Here is a 9,692-nt window from a genome sequence, read left to right on the forward strand (position 1 = left end):
GGGAAAATCACAGACTGACTAATCAAAACTTGGCTCTAGGTAAGACCCTGGAATGCATTGTGAAGGATGAGATTTCTGAATACTTGGATGTGGATGGTAAAGTAGGACAAAGTTACCATGGTTTCATCAAGGGGACGTCATGCCTGGAAAACCTGCTAGAAAACCTTGAGGACGTAACGAGCAGCTTAGAACAAGGAGAACCAATGGATGTCATTCACCTGGACTTCCAGAAGGTCTTTGACAATGGCTACGGAGTAAGGCAAGGGACCATAGTATTAGAGGCAAAGTGCTAGCATGGATAGAAATTTGGCTGTCTGGCAGGAAGCAGAGAGCGTCGATAATAGTGTCCTTCTCAGGATAACAGCCAGTGACAAGTGGTGTTCCATAAGGCTCAGTGTCGGGGCCACAACGTTTCACTTTATACATTCTTCAACCAGATGAAGGAGTTGAAGGCATTCTGGTTAAGTTTGAAGGTGATACAACGATAGGTATAGGGACAGGTAACGTCAAAGAGGCATGGAGGCTTAAGAAGGATGTGGGTCGGTTAGGATAATGGACAAAGACGTGGCAGATGGAATACAAACTGGGAAATTGTGGGAACATGAACTTTGGTAGGAAGAATAAAAACATGGACTATTCAGATGCCTGAAGTGCAAAGGGACTTGGGAGTTCGACTCCACGCTTCTCTCAATGTAAACTTGCAGATTGAGTCAGTGGTTAGGAAGGCAAATGCAGTGATGGAATTTATTTTGAAAGGATTTGAATTTAAAAGCAGGGATGTATTTCTAAGGATCTATAAGGCTCTGGTCAGACCATATGTGGAGTATTATGTGCTGTTCTGAGCCCCACGTCTCAGGAAGGAGGTGCTGACCTTGGAATGGGTTCACAGCAGGTACACGAGAATGGTCCCAGGAATGAAAAGCTTAACATATGAGAATTTTGAAGATTCTGGGTCTGTTCTTGATGGAGTTCAGAGGGATGTGAGTGGATCTAATTGAAACATACAGAATACTGAATGGCCTGCACAGTGTGGATATAGAGAAGACTTTCATTGGTAGGAGATTCTAGGACCCAAGGATACAACCTTAGGGTAAAGGGAAATCCTATTAGAAAGGAGGTAAGGGGAAATGTCTTCAGCCAGAGAGTGGAAAATCTATGGAATTCATTTTCACAGAAGGCAGTGGAGGTCAGATCACTGAATATATCTAAGATAGAGATAGTTTGCTTCTGGAGTATCAAAGGGATCATGCTTTACAGGAAGAAAGCAGGAGAATGGGGTTGAGAAACTTGTCAGCATAATTGAATGTCGGAACAGACTTGGTGGGCTCAATGGCGTCATTTATGTTCCTATTTTCGATGATCTTATGGTCGTAAGCTGCAGTCTGATGCTCCCGTTCTCTTACTTTGTCCCTCCTGACAGCAAAGTGTGAGATTAAAAAATCCCTGAGTAATATTTAACAAGCGTGGAGCATTCCTTATGAGGATTCATGGGAATCGCTCCACTGCTTGAAGGAAAGTAAATTCTGCCAATTCCAACTGTTCCAGGAAGAAGTCTCATACCAGCAGCTTGTTTGAGTAGAATAACGTCAGAGACAGAATAGCAGTTGAGACACATTATCTCTTTTTCCATTTGCTATGAGTTGAAATATTATGAAACTCTGGAAACCATTCCTTCTTCTTTATCATCTTCAGACATGTGCGATTGTGTATGTGTCTGTATGTGTATGACTCTGTCTCACATTTTTCGAGAAACTGACCTAGGTTACACTCTGAATTTGATGTAACCAGTGGAAAAGTGGTGTTGGAAAAGGAAGCAGTGACCCTCCAACAGAGCAGGAATGAGAAATTCTCATGGGGCTGTTAAAATGGGAATTCTCTTCTATAGACGTTTATTCCCAAGATGGCAAGTCAACACCACTATTTCCAGCGTAATTAAACATGGCCCATAAAAGTTGGCCTATCAACAACACCCACATTCCAAATAAAAAAAATGATTAACTGCAGCAGAATTAATTGGATGGGAACAAGACTGTTAGACCACTGCCTGGTGCCTTCCAGAATTGTGCTGCCTGTGTACTTTGACTTTGTGCAGTTCCCTAGTATTGTGCTTGGGTGCTTGCATTTATTCAAAGTTGTGTTTTGCAACATTTGACAGACAGGTGAATGGAGGAAAATTGTGGACAGACAGAAAAGTGCTGCGCAGACCACACTCAGATCAGCCACGATCTTACCCCGTCTGTTCGAGCAATGACAAAGAGTCTAATTACCCACTGCAGCTCCTCGTCCTGTGTTCCTATGTTCCATTCAGTCCTTAACACCACCAGAACAGGAGTAGATAGAGACCACTTGCACCAAATATCTGGTCCACAGTATTACAGGATTTCATTCAGTCCCTCAACACTGGGTGATTTGGTGTGGGTTGGAAAATGTGATCAGAAATCCAGGCTGGAAACAAAAGAGGCCTCTCGTCTCTTTATAGAGTGTCTCCTTGCTGCAACTGGTGCTTCATTTGTTGGTCATGTTGTCGACCCAGATTCACTGTGAATATCAGGTCCATATCTCACCCAGAGATAGCTCACCAGATACTTTTCTCTCACTGTCCTCAACATTCAATAACAGCACTTCTCGGTAAATTACAACCATTCACTTTCCAATGACAGAATATGAGTGCATAAGAAACAGGAGTAGATAATTCCGATGCTCTCGCCATTGTATGCGATCATGTCTGACCTACTGTTGGCATTAACTCATCTTTAATGCCCAATTCTTCCCTCCCCTCAGCTCTCTGACAGATTAAAAATCAATCTACCTCCTCTTTAAATACTTGCAGTGATCTACCTCCCCTAACTTTCTATACCTGAGAATTCCTGACATTCACCACCCTCTATAATAAGAAAACACTCTCCACACAGACGCCATCACGTATTAACATTAACAAAAGTTGTTAACTGACCTGCTCAGGTAAGAGGGATTGACCCCGATATCAAGGCAGGATTTGACTGAAGTTTTTATCCTCAGAGGCACTTAAATATTCAGAATCATGCATCCCGAGTGAAATAAAAATACAAGCCATGGAACTTATCATTTTCTTAGTGTCTGTGTAGAAGATAACGTGTGATTGTCCATCACCATCAAGGTTCAATGCAATTACCTCTTCTTCTCTGACAGTGCTACAGATTAACCTTCACTCACTCCTCTTTTACCATCAGCTCAGGGATTTTTCTGGTGTAATTCCTTGACACTGTCTCTAGAGCAATGAGAACATTCGTTCTCAGGATAAAACATTTGTCCATAATACCCCAAATACTGTCTCAACCACACTCTCAGTGATGATTATTATAATTCCTTTCCCACACTTACGGTCTCCGTATCTTTATTATGACATAAAAACCCATTCCGTCTCTGCACTGTCACTGTTGTGGAATTTAAAAGTTCCTTACATCTGTGTGTCAGCATCAGTAAATCCAGCACCAAAGGTGCCTGTGGAGATGAACATCACTCTTGGGGAGAGACTCAGTCAGAAAGATTGCACTTGAAATAGGTGAATGGTCATCTACCTGAATGGAAATGGAGTGTAGGAATAATGGAAGCAAGCAGAGGAAGGGAGCTAACTTTACTTTAGTTCTTCCCTCACGGAATAGACAATAGACAATAGACAATAGATGCAGGAGTAGGCCATTCTGCCCTTCGAGCCTGCACCGCCATTCAATATGATCATGGCTGATCATTCCTAATCGGTATCCTGTTCCAGCCTTATCTCCATACCCCTTGACTCCACTATCTTTAAGAGCTCTATCCAATTCTTTCTTAAAAGAATCCAGAGACTGGGCCTCCACTGCCCTCTGTGGCAGAGCATTCCAACAGCCACCACTCTCTGGGTGAAGTAGTTTCTCCTCATCTCTGTCCTAAATTGTCTACCCCGTATTTTAAAGTTGTGTCCTCTGGTTCGGCACTCCCCCATCAACGGAAATATGTTCCCTCCTGCCAGAGTGTCCAGTCCTTTCATAATCCTATACGTTTCAATCAGATCCCCTCTCAGTCTTCTAAACTCAAGGGTATACAAGCCCAGTCGCTTCAGTCTTTCCGTGTAAGGCAATCCTGCCATTCCAGGAATTGACCTCGTGAACCTACGCTGCACTCCCTCAATAGCCAGACTGTCTTTCCTCAAATTTGGAGACCAGAACTGTACACAGTACTCCAGGTGTGGTCTCACCAGGGCCCTGTACAGCTGCAGAAGCACCTCTTTGCTTCTATACTCAATCCCTCTTGTTATGAAGGCCAGCATGCTATTAGCCTTCTTCACGACCTGCTGTACCTGCATGCTTGCCTTCATTGACTGGTGGACAAGAACACCCAGATCTCTCTGAACAGCCCCTTTACCTAATTTGATACCATTGAGGTAGTAATCTGCCTTCCTGTTCTTGCCACCAAAGTGGATAACCAGACATTTATCCACATTAAACTGCATCTGCCATGCATCTGCCCACTCACCTGACTTGTCCAGGTCACCCTGTAATCCCCTAACATCCTCATCACATTTCACCCCACCGCCTAGTTTTGTGTCATCAGCAAATTTGCTAATGTTATTGCTGATACCATCTTCTATATCATTTACATATATTGTAAAAAGCTGCGGTCCCAGCACGGATCCCTGCGGTACCCCACTGGTCACTGCCTGCCATTTCGAAATGGAGCCATTAATCACTACCCTTTGTTTCCTATTAGCCAACCAATTCTCTATCCAATCTAGTACTTTGCCCCCAATCCCGTGCGCCCTAATTTTACTCACTAACCTCTTGTGTGGGACTTTATCAAAAGCTTTCTGAAAGTCCAGGTACAGTACATCCACTGGATCTCCCTCGTTCATCTTCCGAGTTACATCCTCAAAAAATTCAAGAAGATTAGTCAAGCATGATTTCCCCTTCATAAATCCATGCTGACTCTGTCCTATCCTGTTACTATTATCCAGATGTGCCATAATTTCATCCTTTATAATAGACTCCAGCATCTTTACCACCACTGAGGTCAGACTAACTGGTCTATAATTGTGTGCAGCCCTGACAAGGCCAGCATGTTATACGGATCTTGAACTGAGTGCCTTGTTCAGCTGCTCCACAGCACAGTAAAGAGTAAAACATATTGATTTGGGGTTGCACAGACATGACTGGGGAAGAATAACCATTGACTTCTCTGAATGTCAGGAATAAAGCAGATGGGCCTTTTTTTTATCACAAATGATGATGTTTTCACTTCAATTACATCAATTTCCTTCTTGGGTATCAACAGATTATTATTCTGTGCCTCTCGATTATGTGTCAATGATTTAAGCTGCATGCAGTGTCTGCCTGGCTGACAGAATCTGTGTAGTGAACAAGTTCAACATACTCAAGAGCAATTAATCTGCCAATGACATGTGGTGAGAAAGGACTTGATAAGTTGTATCCAGATTTAACAACGGCACAATTGATGGTTCTGAGGCTGAGGAGGAGACAGGGATATCATGATGGTGATATTGGGACAGAATTAGTGAGTGGGGAAGATATAGAAATGTAGATCTGTGCAGGGCTAGAAGGATTATGGAGTTTGAGAAGAGTCTGGTTCCTCATCGCATATTGGTGAGCAATTTGTCATGAGTAATTTGCACGTTATAATTTGTGAGGAATAGAATATTTCAGTGGAATTGAAAATATTGACGTCCACCTTTCTAAATTTTAAATAATATGAGCAGCAATTCAGTCCAAACCTGGCTTTATGAACAGATAGAATGACTTACCAGGAACACCAACTATAATGAGGATGGGATAGTAACCATTTTGAATAACCATCAGTGCACCATAGAACCACAATGCTAATGAGATCTAAGGTTGAGAAAGCAAGTAAAGACCATCGGATAAACTCCTGCCCATTGCTGTAACATTCCAGTCTAATGTTCTCAGATTCTGATCCATTGCTGTCACATTCCAATCTAATGATCTCAGATTCTGATCCATTGTTGGAACATTCCAATCTAATGTTCTCAGATTCTGATCTCTCCTTCCCCTCTCTCTAGATCTGCTGATCCCAGTTAGTGCTGTCGGTGATGCTCCCGCTGATACTATGGGATAACATATTGAACTGATTCCCTCATTAATAGAAGAGGAAAGTCCTCCAGTGACATATTTAGGATCCACGGGAGACTGACATCAATCTCAGTCGCTGAACAAATATCTCCAGTTAACCCATTTCAATTCAATACTTCTTATTAAAATTAAAAAAAAATATGATTAAAATTTACGCATTCTGGGTGGGATATGTGGGCGTGACAGAGGGAACAAATGTTAGGGCTGGTAGATCAATCATGTGAAGGATTCAATCTGCCTTGGATATGGGAGCAATGCCAGGGGTTTATTAGAACATGAGCAAGCTTCTCTGTTTATAAATTGAAACGTATGCTCTTTAACTACTGATCAGGCATTACAATATCAGTAAAATGTTAAAAGAACTTTTATCGTCCGTGATCTGAGAAGAAAATGTCCCTAAGACTACGTGCGGTTGTAACAGACAACAACACGGTTATGTTAACAGGGAATTGTACCTTAGAGATAATGGAGACTGCAGCTGTTTGAAAATTCAGAGTATGTAAAGCATGGCGGTGGAAAAGGCACAGTAAGCCAGGCAACATCCGAGAAGCAAGAGAGTCGATGTTTCAGGCAGAACCCTTCTTCAGGACAGGCGAGGGGAAAGGGGGTTAAAGGAAAATGGGTGATGGGATGAGGCTTGGGGAAAGGTAAGTAATAGGTGAGCGAAGGTAAGAGATGATAGTGATAGATCGATGGGGAGTGTGGGACGGAGCGGTGGGAATTAAGATGGACATTAGGTCTCCTCTGGAGGGCAGATGTGAGTTTGTGGGTTGGATCTGGGATCTGGGTTGGCCAGGGGAAATTTGTAAATCAGTGGATCCGATGTTCATGCCGCGTGTTTGTTGGCTCCCGAGGCAGAAGATGATGTGTTACTGGTGACATCCTGGTACATCTCTTCTGAACCCACTTCAGCTTAACAATCTCCTTTCTATAACAGAACTGCACACAGAACTACAGAAGAGGCTTTATCAATGTCCTGAACAATCTCAGCATGCCTGCTGAGCTTCTAAACTCAATGGTCTGAGCACTGAAGTAACCTGAAACACCCTGTGCCACAGACTTCAAAGCATTACACCTGCACCTGGGAAGAGAAATATTTGAAAGACAATGAAGAGCAACATGGTTTTTCCTGCAGAGGGTGGTGCTTCTATGGAATAAGCTATCAGAGAAACTGGTACAGGCTGGAACAATTACAGCATTTAACAGGCAACTGGGTGGCTTTATGATTAGTGGGATATGGGCCAAATGGTGGCAAATGGGAGTGGATTACTTTAGAATATTTGGATGGCATGAACGAGTTGAAGGGTCTGATTCCTGATGCACATCTCTATGAATCACTGATTTAATTAATGAAGGTCTCTTTGTAATCCTCCGTTGTTCACCATTATACAAACAATGTCCACTGTACACCCAAACTTGATGTCATCCTCAAATTTGCGAAATATACCTTCTATAATTCTCATCTAGATCATTTATATAAATGACAAACAAAAGTGGACCCAACAATTTTGCCTCTGGATCATCGCTGCCCACAAGCTTCCAGTTCAAAAAACAACCATCCACCACCACCCTGTCTCCTGCCATTAAACCGATATACACAGAAACACACACGCAATCACACACACATACAGAGACATTGATGCAACCATGTTTTTTAAGACAAAGGTTAGATTAAAGCCACGATCAAGATTTAAGTGAGAAGGCGGGAAAATTGTGTTGAGATACACACCAGACAGTATCAAACTGCAAAGTAGACTTGATGGGCCAAATGGCCTAATTCCGATACCCTATGCTCTGCAGCCTTAAGGGGTCAGGATTATTTTCCAAGGGTGCAGTAGAAGCCAAGTTTGATAAATACTTGACTCGACAGTCAATGGGACTGTGGGATACGTTTGACGGGCTGAATGGTATATGTTTGTTCCTATTTGCTGTGCCCTTGTTTCTGAAAAGAGTAAGTGATTTGCTGTGAGGTTAGCACGCTTTACTATAAAAGGTGTCTCCCATTTCCATTTGAGATAACGTTGCTCCTTTTTGGATTGTGCGATCTGTGGCGTTCTCATCCCCCGGGAACAGTGAAGTTTGGGTCATTGAGGATATTCAAGGCTGACCTTGACTGACCTTTGATGGACAGAGGAGTCAATGTTTATTGGTAACAGACAGAAAAGGGGTATTCAGCTACAATCAGACCAGCCATGATGTTTCTAAACTGAGCAGCAAGTTGGAGGCGACGAATGGCCAACTGCTGCTCCTACCTCACTCGTTCTTCTGTCAATTCACCCTTCGAGGCTGTTACAGAGGGAGAGAATGATCCCATTGAGCCAGTCAGCATCGTGACAATACAGCAGGGGGTGGCCATAATGCACTTCCATGGGGTTAAGCAGGAATAGAATGAAGTATTCAAATCATTTCAGTAAATTACACAGCACAGGAAGACGCCATATAAACACCCCAGGCTGTTACGCAGGAGCAGGGGCACCTTGGGCAGCCTCAGGAAATACAGAGAAGAGATCATTACTCATTTTATTTTTGGCAATCTGTAACTAGTGGAATTCTTCAGGGATCTGTGTGAGGTCATCAACAAATTACAATCCACACCAATGAGTTGGATGAAGAGGATGGAGCTCAGTTTGCTCATACATCAGGATAGTCAATCAATAAGATGTCAAATGGAGACAGAGCGTCTCCAATGAGACACAGACAGGGGGAGGGCAGCACGTCTGCAATGGGATACAGACAGGGGAAGACATAGCCTCTACAGTGGAATACCGACAGGGAAAGGGCAGACCGCCTACAATATGATACAACAGGGGGAGGGCAGAGCGTCTGCAATGGGATAGAGATGGGGGGAGGGCAGAGCGTATGCAATGTTACACTAACAGGGGAAGGACAGAGCGTCTACAATGGGATACAGAGACGGGAAGGGCAGAGCGTCTGCAGTGGGAGACAGACAGGGGGAGGGCAGAGTGTCTGCAATGGGACACAGAGAGGGGGAGGACAGAGCGTCTGCAATGGATACAGACAGGGGGAGGGCATAGCGTCTGCAATGGGATAGAGACAGGGGGAGGGCAAAGCATCTGCACTGGTACACAGACAGGGGGAGGACAGAGCATCTTCAATGGGATTCAGACTGGGGCAGGGCGGATCATCTGCATTGGGACACAGACAGGGAAGGGCAGAGCGTCTGCAATGGGATAGAGACAGGGGGAGGGCAGAGCATCTGCAATGGGACACAGACGGGAAAGGGCAGTGTGTCTGCAATGGGATACAGACAGGGGGAAGGCAGAACGTCTGCAGTGGGACACAGACGGGAAATGGCAGAGCATCTGCAATGGGTTACAGACAGGGGGAGGGCGGGTCCTCTGCAATGGGATACAGACAGGGGGAGGGCAGAGCATCTGCAATGGGATAGAGACAGGGGTAGGGCGGATCATCTTCAATTTGATACAGACAGGGAGAGGCCGGATCATCTGCATTGGGATGCAGACGGGGGAGGGGCAGAGAATCAAGCAATAGCATACAAGACAGAGGACAGTTTTGAGCAAACCTTCAGCAGAAAAAAAGTACATTTCTGTG

This window comes from Chiloscyllium punctatum, chromosome 34 (assembly GCF_047496795.1).
Source record: "Chiloscyllium punctatum isolate Juve2018m chromosome 34, sChiPun1.3, whole genome shotgun sequence".
NCBI lineage: Eukaryota > Metazoa > Chordata > Chondrichthyes > Orectolobiformes > Hemiscylliidae > Chiloscyllium > Chiloscyllium punctatum.